The sequence below is a fragment of the Chiroxiphia lanceolata genome, chromosome 3, assembly GCF_009829145.1.
Source record: "Chiroxiphia lanceolata isolate bChiLan1 chromosome 3, bChiLan1.pri, whole genome shotgun sequence".
Lineage (NCBI taxonomy): Eukaryota > Metazoa > Chordata > Aves > Passeriformes > Pipridae > Chiroxiphia > Chiroxiphia lanceolata.
Genome location: NC_045639.1, coordinates 97,048,928 through 97,058,448, shown reverse-complemented (window position 1 = coordinate 97,058,448; position 9,521 = coordinate 97,048,928). Strand labels below are relative to the sequence as shown.

At 34.8% G+C, this 9,521-nt stretch overlaps 1 long non-coding RNA gene across 4 annotated transcripts; it reads left to right on the top strand.

The window, feature by feature from the left end:
* Positions 1 to 1,256: 1,256 nt before the first annotated feature.
* LOC116785116 lies at positions 1,257 to 9,136 on the top strand. 4 transcript variants are annotated; one of them, XR_004356386.1, is made up of 3 exons: positions 1,257 to 3,544; positions 4,807 to 4,946; positions 7,013 to 8,101. It is a non-coding gene; the product is annotated as an uncharacterized LOC116785116 (long non-coding RNA). The 4 variants fall into 4 exon arrangements; XR_004356388.1 differs by lacking the exon at positions 1,257 to 3,544 and adding an exon at positions 8,455 to 9,136 and having other exon boundaries at positions 4,253 to 4,946; positions 7,013 to 7,264; XR_004356387.1 differs by lacking the exon at positions 1,257 to 3,544 and adding an exon at positions 4,253 to 4,396.
* Positions 9,137 to 9,521: the final 385 nt, after the last annotated feature.

Here is a 9,521-nt window from a genome sequence, read left to right as displayed (position 1 = left end):
TTTTGCTGTGAGATGTTCTGGTAAGAACAGTTATGTTAAGTAGTCTTTAATGTACTTTCTTTCCCCAAGATTTATTCTTGCATAGAAATGTTATCATTTCAATGAGTGCCACTTCTATTTAAGGGCAAATTCAGCGGTATGTTCTTCTTGGGGCTAATCTTCAAGCATATTCAATCACCTTTTGTGAAATGCAGAAAATCCCTGGTTCACATTTTCCTTTTGGAGGATGAACTGAACCCACTGGATATTTATAGCCTAAGCCAACCTTGTGAAGGCCATGGATCAAGTCCAAACTTACTGAGTTTTTTAAATCATTAAAAATTTTAGTAGTCATAATGGTAATTTGATTGAAGTTCTTTAGCATTTTCCAAGCTTTTAATAACCTCAAGTCAACTCTGAAAGGAAAGTGTGTGAATAATGTGAGCTTGATACCATGTTCTAGAAAACTGGACTATCTGGTTCCTGTTTAAAACAATAGGTGGATGCCAATCTGACTTGCTGCCTCATAGCTTGACAAAATCAATGTGACTGAATAATGTATCTACTTTTTTGTCCTCTTAAGTGGAGTGAGATTTTATTTTTTTTTTTTACGAAGTATATTGATTGGGACTGATGTTTTGGGGTTTTTTTGAGTGGGGTTGGGTTGAATTGGTTTTTTAAGAACAAGCTTTTTTTCAGTAAAAGTTTTTGTTCATAAAGGTTTCTCAAGTCTAAGCTGAAACTGCTGATCATGAGGACCAGACAGAGTGAGATGGAGGGAACCTCTTGGTAACTCACAGCTCAAAGAATGGGACACTCATTTAGAAAGTGATATAAGTAGATTCACAGTCCTGACATGGTTAAGACATGAGTTTGAGACTCACCACAGTGGAGTGTGCTTACCAGCAGCCTGTTAGGTCTTCTTGGGCTGCCCGTTCTTTCTATATCCTGTCAAGAGCCATTTTAACCCAAGAGAGAGAGCTCAGTTATTAGACAGTGAGAAAACCTGGTTCAAAGCCTCACCTGATGTGACAAGGTGAACCTGCAGTTGGATCTCTCCAACCTGGGTGAACAGTCTGGGCATCAAAACACTCTGGAATGAGGGTCTCTATTGTATTTTGTCTTTACTGTGAATGTAAATCAAGGATGTATATTTTGGAAATGCTCTAAGGGACACTTGAATAAATCTTAACTGATTCTTTAAGTATCATACTGGAAATAGTTTTTTATTGGGATTGTTAAAGAAATGGAAAGAGAAATCACTGAAAAATATGCTTAAAAATTAGTAGCATTAGCTTAAATATTCATAATAAAACCAAGAAACCTTTGAAACAAGTTGTCAAAAGATATAGTAGCAACAATTCAGAGTTAAAACTCTATTATTTTTCCAAAATGTTGCTGTACAACTTCAGGGGAAAAAATAATGTGCTGCAAAATCTTAGGTATATGCATAATTTTTTAAATACTCTTAGTTCTTGCCTGATTATAATTATTCATGTACATGGGAAATTGTAAGGTGATGAATGTCAATATGTACAGTAAAAATAACTTTTAACTACATGCATATGGCAAGGAAGGACTGTTGCTAATCTTTTTGTAACAGCTTAAATGATCATAATTCTTACTTTTGTTGATAGCTTTTTCCTGCTTAACTGTTGAAAACATTTTCATACGGTGTGGTGGCCTTTCTCCAGGTTTACAGAATATTGTTTTCTTGTTTCAAGAGGGAAAATTTACATTAACTTTCATATATAGTAATTGACATTTATAGTCCATGTGGGATTGATTACTTTACCACATGAGAAAGCTGCAGCCTTAAAATATACAGAACATGAGACAATATCATCATGTTCCAACACATTATTTCCTCTGTACTATTAAACGGTCCACTGCTGGTCAGTTTCAATATTCTTGATACCTGAAGTTTTTACTATGAGAACATACATTATGTCTTAATGCACAGTCATTTCTGAATGTCCATCAACATTGTATGTATTGCTGTGTTGTTGTTTCACCTGTGTAAGTCTCACTGTGAAATTTTGCCCTAAACTCTAGCAAAGATATTGACAGCAAAAATATTATGAAAAATGAATTTTAAAGGTTTGTAATTTTGGTCTGAACAAGTATATGACATTTATGAAAAATTCTGAGCTGCTTTTCCCAACCAAAATTATGTTTGAAATTAGCCAGATTATTTTTCTGGAAACCAAGAAAAGTTGAATTGGGATTTTTTGCAATATTTTGGCTCTTAGCATTGCACAAACTTTTGTTATTTCCAGAAGCATGAAAGTAAAGCTGTATAGCATGCATCAAAAATTGTAAAATCAACACAAGAATACTTTTTTTTTAAAATTTTTAATGTGAGAACCTCCATTAGCATTACCTTAAAAGTTTTCATTTTCTTTATTATAAAAATTATGGCAATTCAGCTCACAACTTTTGGGTCAAAACTATACCTTAAATTCTGTTGCAGTTTGAGGACAAAACCTGAAACAGACTTTAACTGTGATTCTCAGGAGGAACATTCTTTAAGCAGTGAACGGAGCACCAGCCTCAATGAAGCATAAGATTTCCCCCATCTGTTCTCTGACTGTATATGCATTTCCCTTGTGAGTGTGTGTGTGTGTCCCAGTCTCCTTCCACCCCCAAAATTCTGACATTAAAATTGAAGTAGCCTTCATCTTAACAACAACTTCTAGCAATAACCTGTTTTATTTGTTCTTTGAAAATTGAAAGGAATCAGATAACAAAATTATAGAAAATAGTTAACTGAAGTTTCACATTGTCATGTTAGAAACACAAATATTTGAAATGTGATGACAGAGAAGGTCACAGCCACACTATTAAATACAGGGCCATCGAAGGCGGAGTGAGAAAGACACTTGCTGCAGGATGCCCTCTAAGTGGGTGCAGCGTAGAAGGAGGTGTCTTCAGGCCCTATCAGATACTGCCCTTGCCCTTCCTGCTAGCTGGGAGAAGTTGGACACTCACAGTGTTTGGATACCTGGTGGAGAGAAAGTGTTGGAGGAGTCCACAGAGGAAAAGGGTACTAAAATATCTCAGCACTGTCAATATGCCATTCATCCTTACTTAGGACAGCTGTAAAACTGACTGATGGGCTGCCTGAATAATATTTCTGTACAATTGTTTGTTCTTTACTTGTCATAAACTTTATTAAATCCTAAAGCTTTGATCTTGGACATAATTTTTCTTCTATTAACCTCAAAAATATCTCAGAAAGATTGGTAAGCATTATTATCTTTTATACACAAAAAAATCACATATCAAGTTTAAGGATGTACAGGTTCTGTTTAGGGCGAGAGAGAGAGGTGAGGAAGTTGCTTTTTGCAGTTACCAGAAAGCTGTTACTCCCCACCTGCAGGTGACCATTAGCATGGGAAGCAAAGGATCACTTACTCTTTTTTCTGAGTTAACTTTAAATCTGTCTTGGAGCAAAGAAGCACACTACACTACGTAATTAAATGAATTCTAAGTCATTGAAAACATATGTTACAAAGGTGTTAAACATGACTGCAAAAAAAGCTTCATCTGAGTTATATTTCTGGTTAGTCACTGGTGATAGGTTACTTACAACTGTAAGTTTAAACATACATGATTAATTAAATATATATCTCATTTGATATTTTCATATTGAGTATGTAAATGTTAAAGTTTAATAGACAATTAAAAGATGCATTTTAGATCTTGACTTCTAACTGCTTATTCTTTAAGAATTGGTAGAGTTAACAATGCTAATTTAATTTAATTTTATTTGCACAGTTATTGGAGAACCACTTTGCCATACTTAATTTCATTTCATGGAGAAATCTTGTTTACAATGGTCTCAATTTTTTCTTTCTTCTTTTTTTTTTTTTAATAAAAAAGCCATGATCCTTCTGGGACTCTGTGAAGTATACCTCCTCTTCTATTTTTATATGATCTTCAGAGAGCTTTAACCTCTACTACATATCACTGTCAGTTTTATATAAACATATCTATTTTGATAACTTCAACATGTCATAATCTTTTAGAGAGAGAGTCAGGAAAAGCAGCATGAGCAGAATTATATGATATTCATTACATATCACTGATGTACATTTAACCTTTTTATTCCAGGGCATTATTCAAATAAGTCTGTACCAGTTCTAGGAAACCTTTGCCTTCTGAGATATTTTATTTCAATTATTCAAGACAACATTGCAATTCTACCAGTGAAATGTTTAATTTCTTGCCTCCATCTCACCTCCACTTTTTTTTCTTTTTTTTTTTTTTTTTTTTTTTTGTTGCTGCATCCTATCTAACAGATGGCAGCTTGGGTAAAAGTGGGTAAAATTGTTATTGGTCAGATGTGCACTGGATTTCCTGAGTTTGCCATTACATATTTCAAAAATTCCTGAGGCTAAAGAAGAAATAGGAGGTAGGACAATTGCTCAAAAATAGCAAATGAGCCTTTCTGAAATGAAGTACTGAGTGAATACTAAAATTATATGTTTGTGAGTTGTTCGTAAACCAAGATTTCTAATAGGATAAAATGAGTTAGTGGTAGATTCTGATTTGACATAATTAGTACTGATCCAGTTTCTGGATTTCTCTTTACCAAAAACACATTAATATATGTGTATGTGTATTCCATTAGACACTAGAGATTCTACATTTATAAACAAGTACCCTGCTTTCTGTTGTTTTAAAGACATTACATTAATTTAATTTACTTGAAATCTTACATTTCTTCTGACTTAAGTACAGGGATTGATCCTAAGAGCTCAAAGGAACCAAAAAAAAAAAAAAGGAAAGAAGAGTATCTCACTTAATATATCTCTTTTTCAGTGTTCAGATTCTTCTTCCAAAGAGTTAATGAAGCTACACAGCTCCTTTAACCCTGCTGAAAGTCATTGATCTGATCTGGCTTACCTGCAAGTTCACACAAAGGAGATAGCTGGACAACAGCTGTTTTATTAACAGCAGAGGTAATTACCTTTTATAATGTTTCCTATTTGTGTAATTTTGTATTTTTACCTGTTAGCTCCCGATAGTATAAAATAAAAAGTTATAATTTTCTTACTATTTCCCTGTCAAACTTTTTCTGCTCTTCTAGAAATCCCCTACTCCTGTCCTTTTAAAGAAGCTATTACTCTACTGCTATTGCACTAAGCATGCTATTACTTCTTATATTGAATATTTTATTCCTATGTAGAGTATAATATTGGGAGGAAAAAAAAGATTCTAGAATCTGAAACTCATAGTGATCCTGTAGGAAAGCAAAAATTCCCTTCTAACTTCACTAAAAAGAGTGGGGGGAAAAATCTTGTGGTTTTGCCTCTGTTGGTTCAGGAGTTTTTTTATTCAATGTATCTGTGTCTCTTCATGAGCAATTCTATTTCAGTTTTTTGAGAGTGAATTGTCATGTCATATCTTACTGATTCAAACAACATATCTCAATGTAATTGCAATCACAATTTCTTCTTTCTATTTTATTGAAGCTGACCTCAAATTCTTTGGGAATTATTTTTGGATAATAGTGAAATTATGCAAGTTACTGAAATAATCACAAAATTTCATTGAAACATCCTTGCTGAAAAACGGGTTGTTGCCTTCTAAGCCAGAGAGTACACGGCAGCTGCTTCTGTAGCACCTTTGCTATACCATGGTGGGGACAGAGCATTTTCCATCAGTTAATCAGTTCAGACTTGCCGGTATTCGTGTGGGCTGTAGCAAATGGACACTGGAACAAACTCCTCTCTCAGTGGTGTCCAGATTTTCTTGAAAAGACAAGTACCTGATTAGAACCTGGATGGAACCTTGCATATATCTTGAACCTTGCACACAATCAGATACCAAGACCTAGAATTAAACACAGCAACCTAATGGATCTAGTGAGCTGTTTCAGAATTCTGCTTTTGCTATGAAGCAACTTGTTCATCTTCCCAAAATAACTGTGCAGAGATAATGATTTGAGGATGCATAAAAGAAGAGACAGAACTGTTTCACTGAAGGTAATCTGGTCTTATGGACCTTGTGGCAGTGTTTCCCCTGGCTTTAGTGGATCTACACTTCTACTTACTGCATTTACTAGAGCTACAAAATGTGCAATAAGGTTTCAACAATTCTCACAATATAGTGGGGATCGGCTAAAGGTTTGTAATTATGCAGATTTTCTGAGTGAAAGCAAAATGTGCCAAGTGGGAAGAGTATGAACCGTATAGGCAAACTAGGCTAATTCCAGCTAATTTATTTCACGGCATTATCAGCAATGCCATATAGAAAACAGGATCTAATACAGGCAACCTCTCTCTTCTTGTGTAGAATTAGAGCATGAAACAACACATGCAAGTTGCAAACACATTCTACTTGTACCTTGGATCATCCTGAGAGAGGTGTTGTTTTGGAGGCATGGGAATTTCAAAGAAAACTGTATTCAGACATGACCAGTACAGTAAATGAATGAACCATTAATACTGTTGCAATCTGTGCCTAACAAAATAATTTCCTGTAGCAACTGGAGTCACTAGAAGGTAATCAAATCACTCTTGCAGGTGGTAAATCTGTGGAAGTATCACCTCGACTGAGGTCCAGGGGATAACATGCCATAGTCACTTCTGGCTAACAAAGGTGGAAAAGCAGAGAGGCCACAATGTGTACTGAGAGACAGCCCCTATCAGGAGATGCTGACACACTTACTTTGGAAAAAAAAAAGAGAACAGCTGGTGGACTGGAATTATTGAGTGTCAATATAGCTGCAAACTCTGGCTTATAGTTTACATGTTGATGTCTTTTTTTTCTTCATAAATTTTAACTCTAAGGCTTTTCACTTCTGAAAATCTGGCTGATCATGAGTTAACCATGACACTGTCCCTGAGCAAAAGAAAAGCTGTTTGACTCAGTGAATTCAGGCTCAGATAGACTATGAAGTACATTTCAAAGAAATTTTGGAGTTTGAAAGCAGATTGTTCTACAGACACTTCCTCACAGATTATTTTTTAGAAGTGAATTTACTGATATTTTTCCCATCTGTTGTTGCTCATCTCTCAAACAGGACGGTTGGTTGCAGAAGAAAGGTGGAAGGTAGGAATTTGAACTATTTTCTACAAGGAAAACTTTGCCAGATTATTTTCAACTGATTCTAGCAAACCCCAGGGACACTGACATGGGTGAGACAACTCGTGCAATTCAGTATGTTATTCCAAGAATGTAGTGTCAATCCCCTGCTAGACACAGCCAAGTGGGTGAACAGTGAAGTCATTAAAAAGGGAAAGAGCTTTGGATAATAATTTAAAAAAAGGCTCAGGTGAGTTCAAAAGAGTTGCATCCTTCACTGGTGTAGATTTTCACACTCTGGCACACAGAGGCTTCCTAGGATGAGCAGCTGAAAAATCAAGTCTTAGTGAAGAATGAAACCTTAGTGGCAACATCTATCGTACTATGTGAGCTGAGAATAGCAGTTTCTGAAACCATTAAAAAATAGCTGCATGCCAGGACACTTTGGTAGAAGAAATGCTATGATAAGACTGTGCCCCCACCATGGCTTCCCCTCATCCTGCCCATAGTCCAGGGCTCTATGTCTGCCCCAGAGAACATCAGCCCCTGCCCGAGCAATGTTGTTTCATTGTGCAAGATATTCAAGAAATGTACCCATCCTGCCTTCAGCTAATAAACATACCTGTTTGAGTGTTTAACAAGCACACCAGGCAAAAAAATACTAGCTTATTAATTTTGCAACAATGGATACTGATATTTATGAAGTAGACAAATTATTGCTTTTTTTTTCATCTTTAATTTGCATGTCCTGTCTTAAATTTAGATAAAATTACTGCATGTCATATAGTTCAACCTGCTACTCAAAGCAGGGTTAGATGAAAATTGGATCCATCTGTGCTCGACCTTGTCTAGCCGAGTTTTGAAAGTCTCTAAGGTTGGAGATTTCACAATCCTTTTGATGATCTTATTTCAGTGTTTAACCCTCTCATTGTAAGATTTCTTTTTTTAAAGTAATGCAGTTTCAAAATGTAATGATTTCAAAAGGTAATGAAAAAGAAAACTGGGAAAAAACGGGAAAAATTATTAATTAAAACAAGTATTTCAATTATACGTTTTCTCACTGTTCATTTTTGAATGAAAGGAAAACCATAAGAATAATAAACAAACCAAATGCTCAGATTAAATGTTCTGGATCATTCTAGCAGGTATTTTATTCAATTGTAAAAAAAGGTTTATGTTTTTTTACTATAAGAAAAAAAATATTTAGCCAAAATTAAAAACCAGTTATTCATGCAATCATCTAGACTATTTTGATGCTACTTATATATTACTCAAAGAAAAACTGTGTTGCCTTCTGTGTCCAAGAGTGTATATGTTCTGGGTTGATTAAGAATATATTCTTTTTTTTTTTTTGTTAATACTTTAACTTTGTAGTTCAGACTTAAAGAATTGCTTAGTAGTCAGCAGAAGCAGGATCATTTTGGCATATTCACTTTACAGTTGTAAGAAACAGTATTAGTAAATCAGAGAATTGGAAGACTTGCAAATAAGTGTCAAGAAAACTGCAGACGATGTTCAGTAAGGGAAGGACTGCACATATGTTGGAAGACTAACAGAATGTAAAATGATCTTGACAAACTGGAAAAAATAGTCTTAAAAGACTGTGATATTTAACAAAGTAAAATGGAAGAATCACTCCAACAATCTACTTCAGTAGTACAGAATAGAGAATTGAAAAGCTGTCAGAAGTGAAATATTTTGGGATTATGATGGCCAATGAAAAGAATTTTAACACAGTGGTATTGTGCTCCAGAGCTACAGGTGAACAGCCTGTAGCATATGAAGAGGGTCATAGTCTACATAACATAAAATTTTCCCTCCTCTTAAAACTCAGTTGAAGTGGTGTGCAAGTTTGAAGCTCTGCTCTTCATGAAAGATATGGAGTAGTTGCTGAGTGGAAAAAAGAGACAAGACATGGATCTCTTCAGAAAGGATACTGATGAGAGGAGGTGAGCAAGGTGTTTTCCCCCTTGGAACTTAGAACACACTTTAATTACAATACCTTTCAGGTTAGGCCTAGCAAAAAAAATATTACCTAAAATCTTACCTTCCTGGAAAGTGATGCTATTATGGCAAGTCTTACCAGATGACTTATTAGAATCTGTAATATCTCTTCATCATTATAAACAGTATTTTATTATTTTAATTTCTGAAATAAAATCTGGTTTCAGTCTGCTAATTTGTGTCAAGATACGATTTCACTCTTAAGTGGCTGTGAGTACTTTGATTACTCTATTTTTATTAACAATATGCTATGTGAGACTGTAAGTTAACATATACTGTCTACTCCATACAAAGCAATATAATTTTTCGAACTTTGTGATAAAAAAGGATGAAAATATCCCTTTAAAACTCCCAGTTTGAAATGTTACTTGTTTTCAGCTTCAAGATGCAGACTTACAATACTTCCACTCTTTTTGAAATTCAGAATGCATTATAATGTATTTATATTTGATTACATACATGCATATGTGTGGATGTAGAGTTCAGAGAAGTATGTAAGCCAC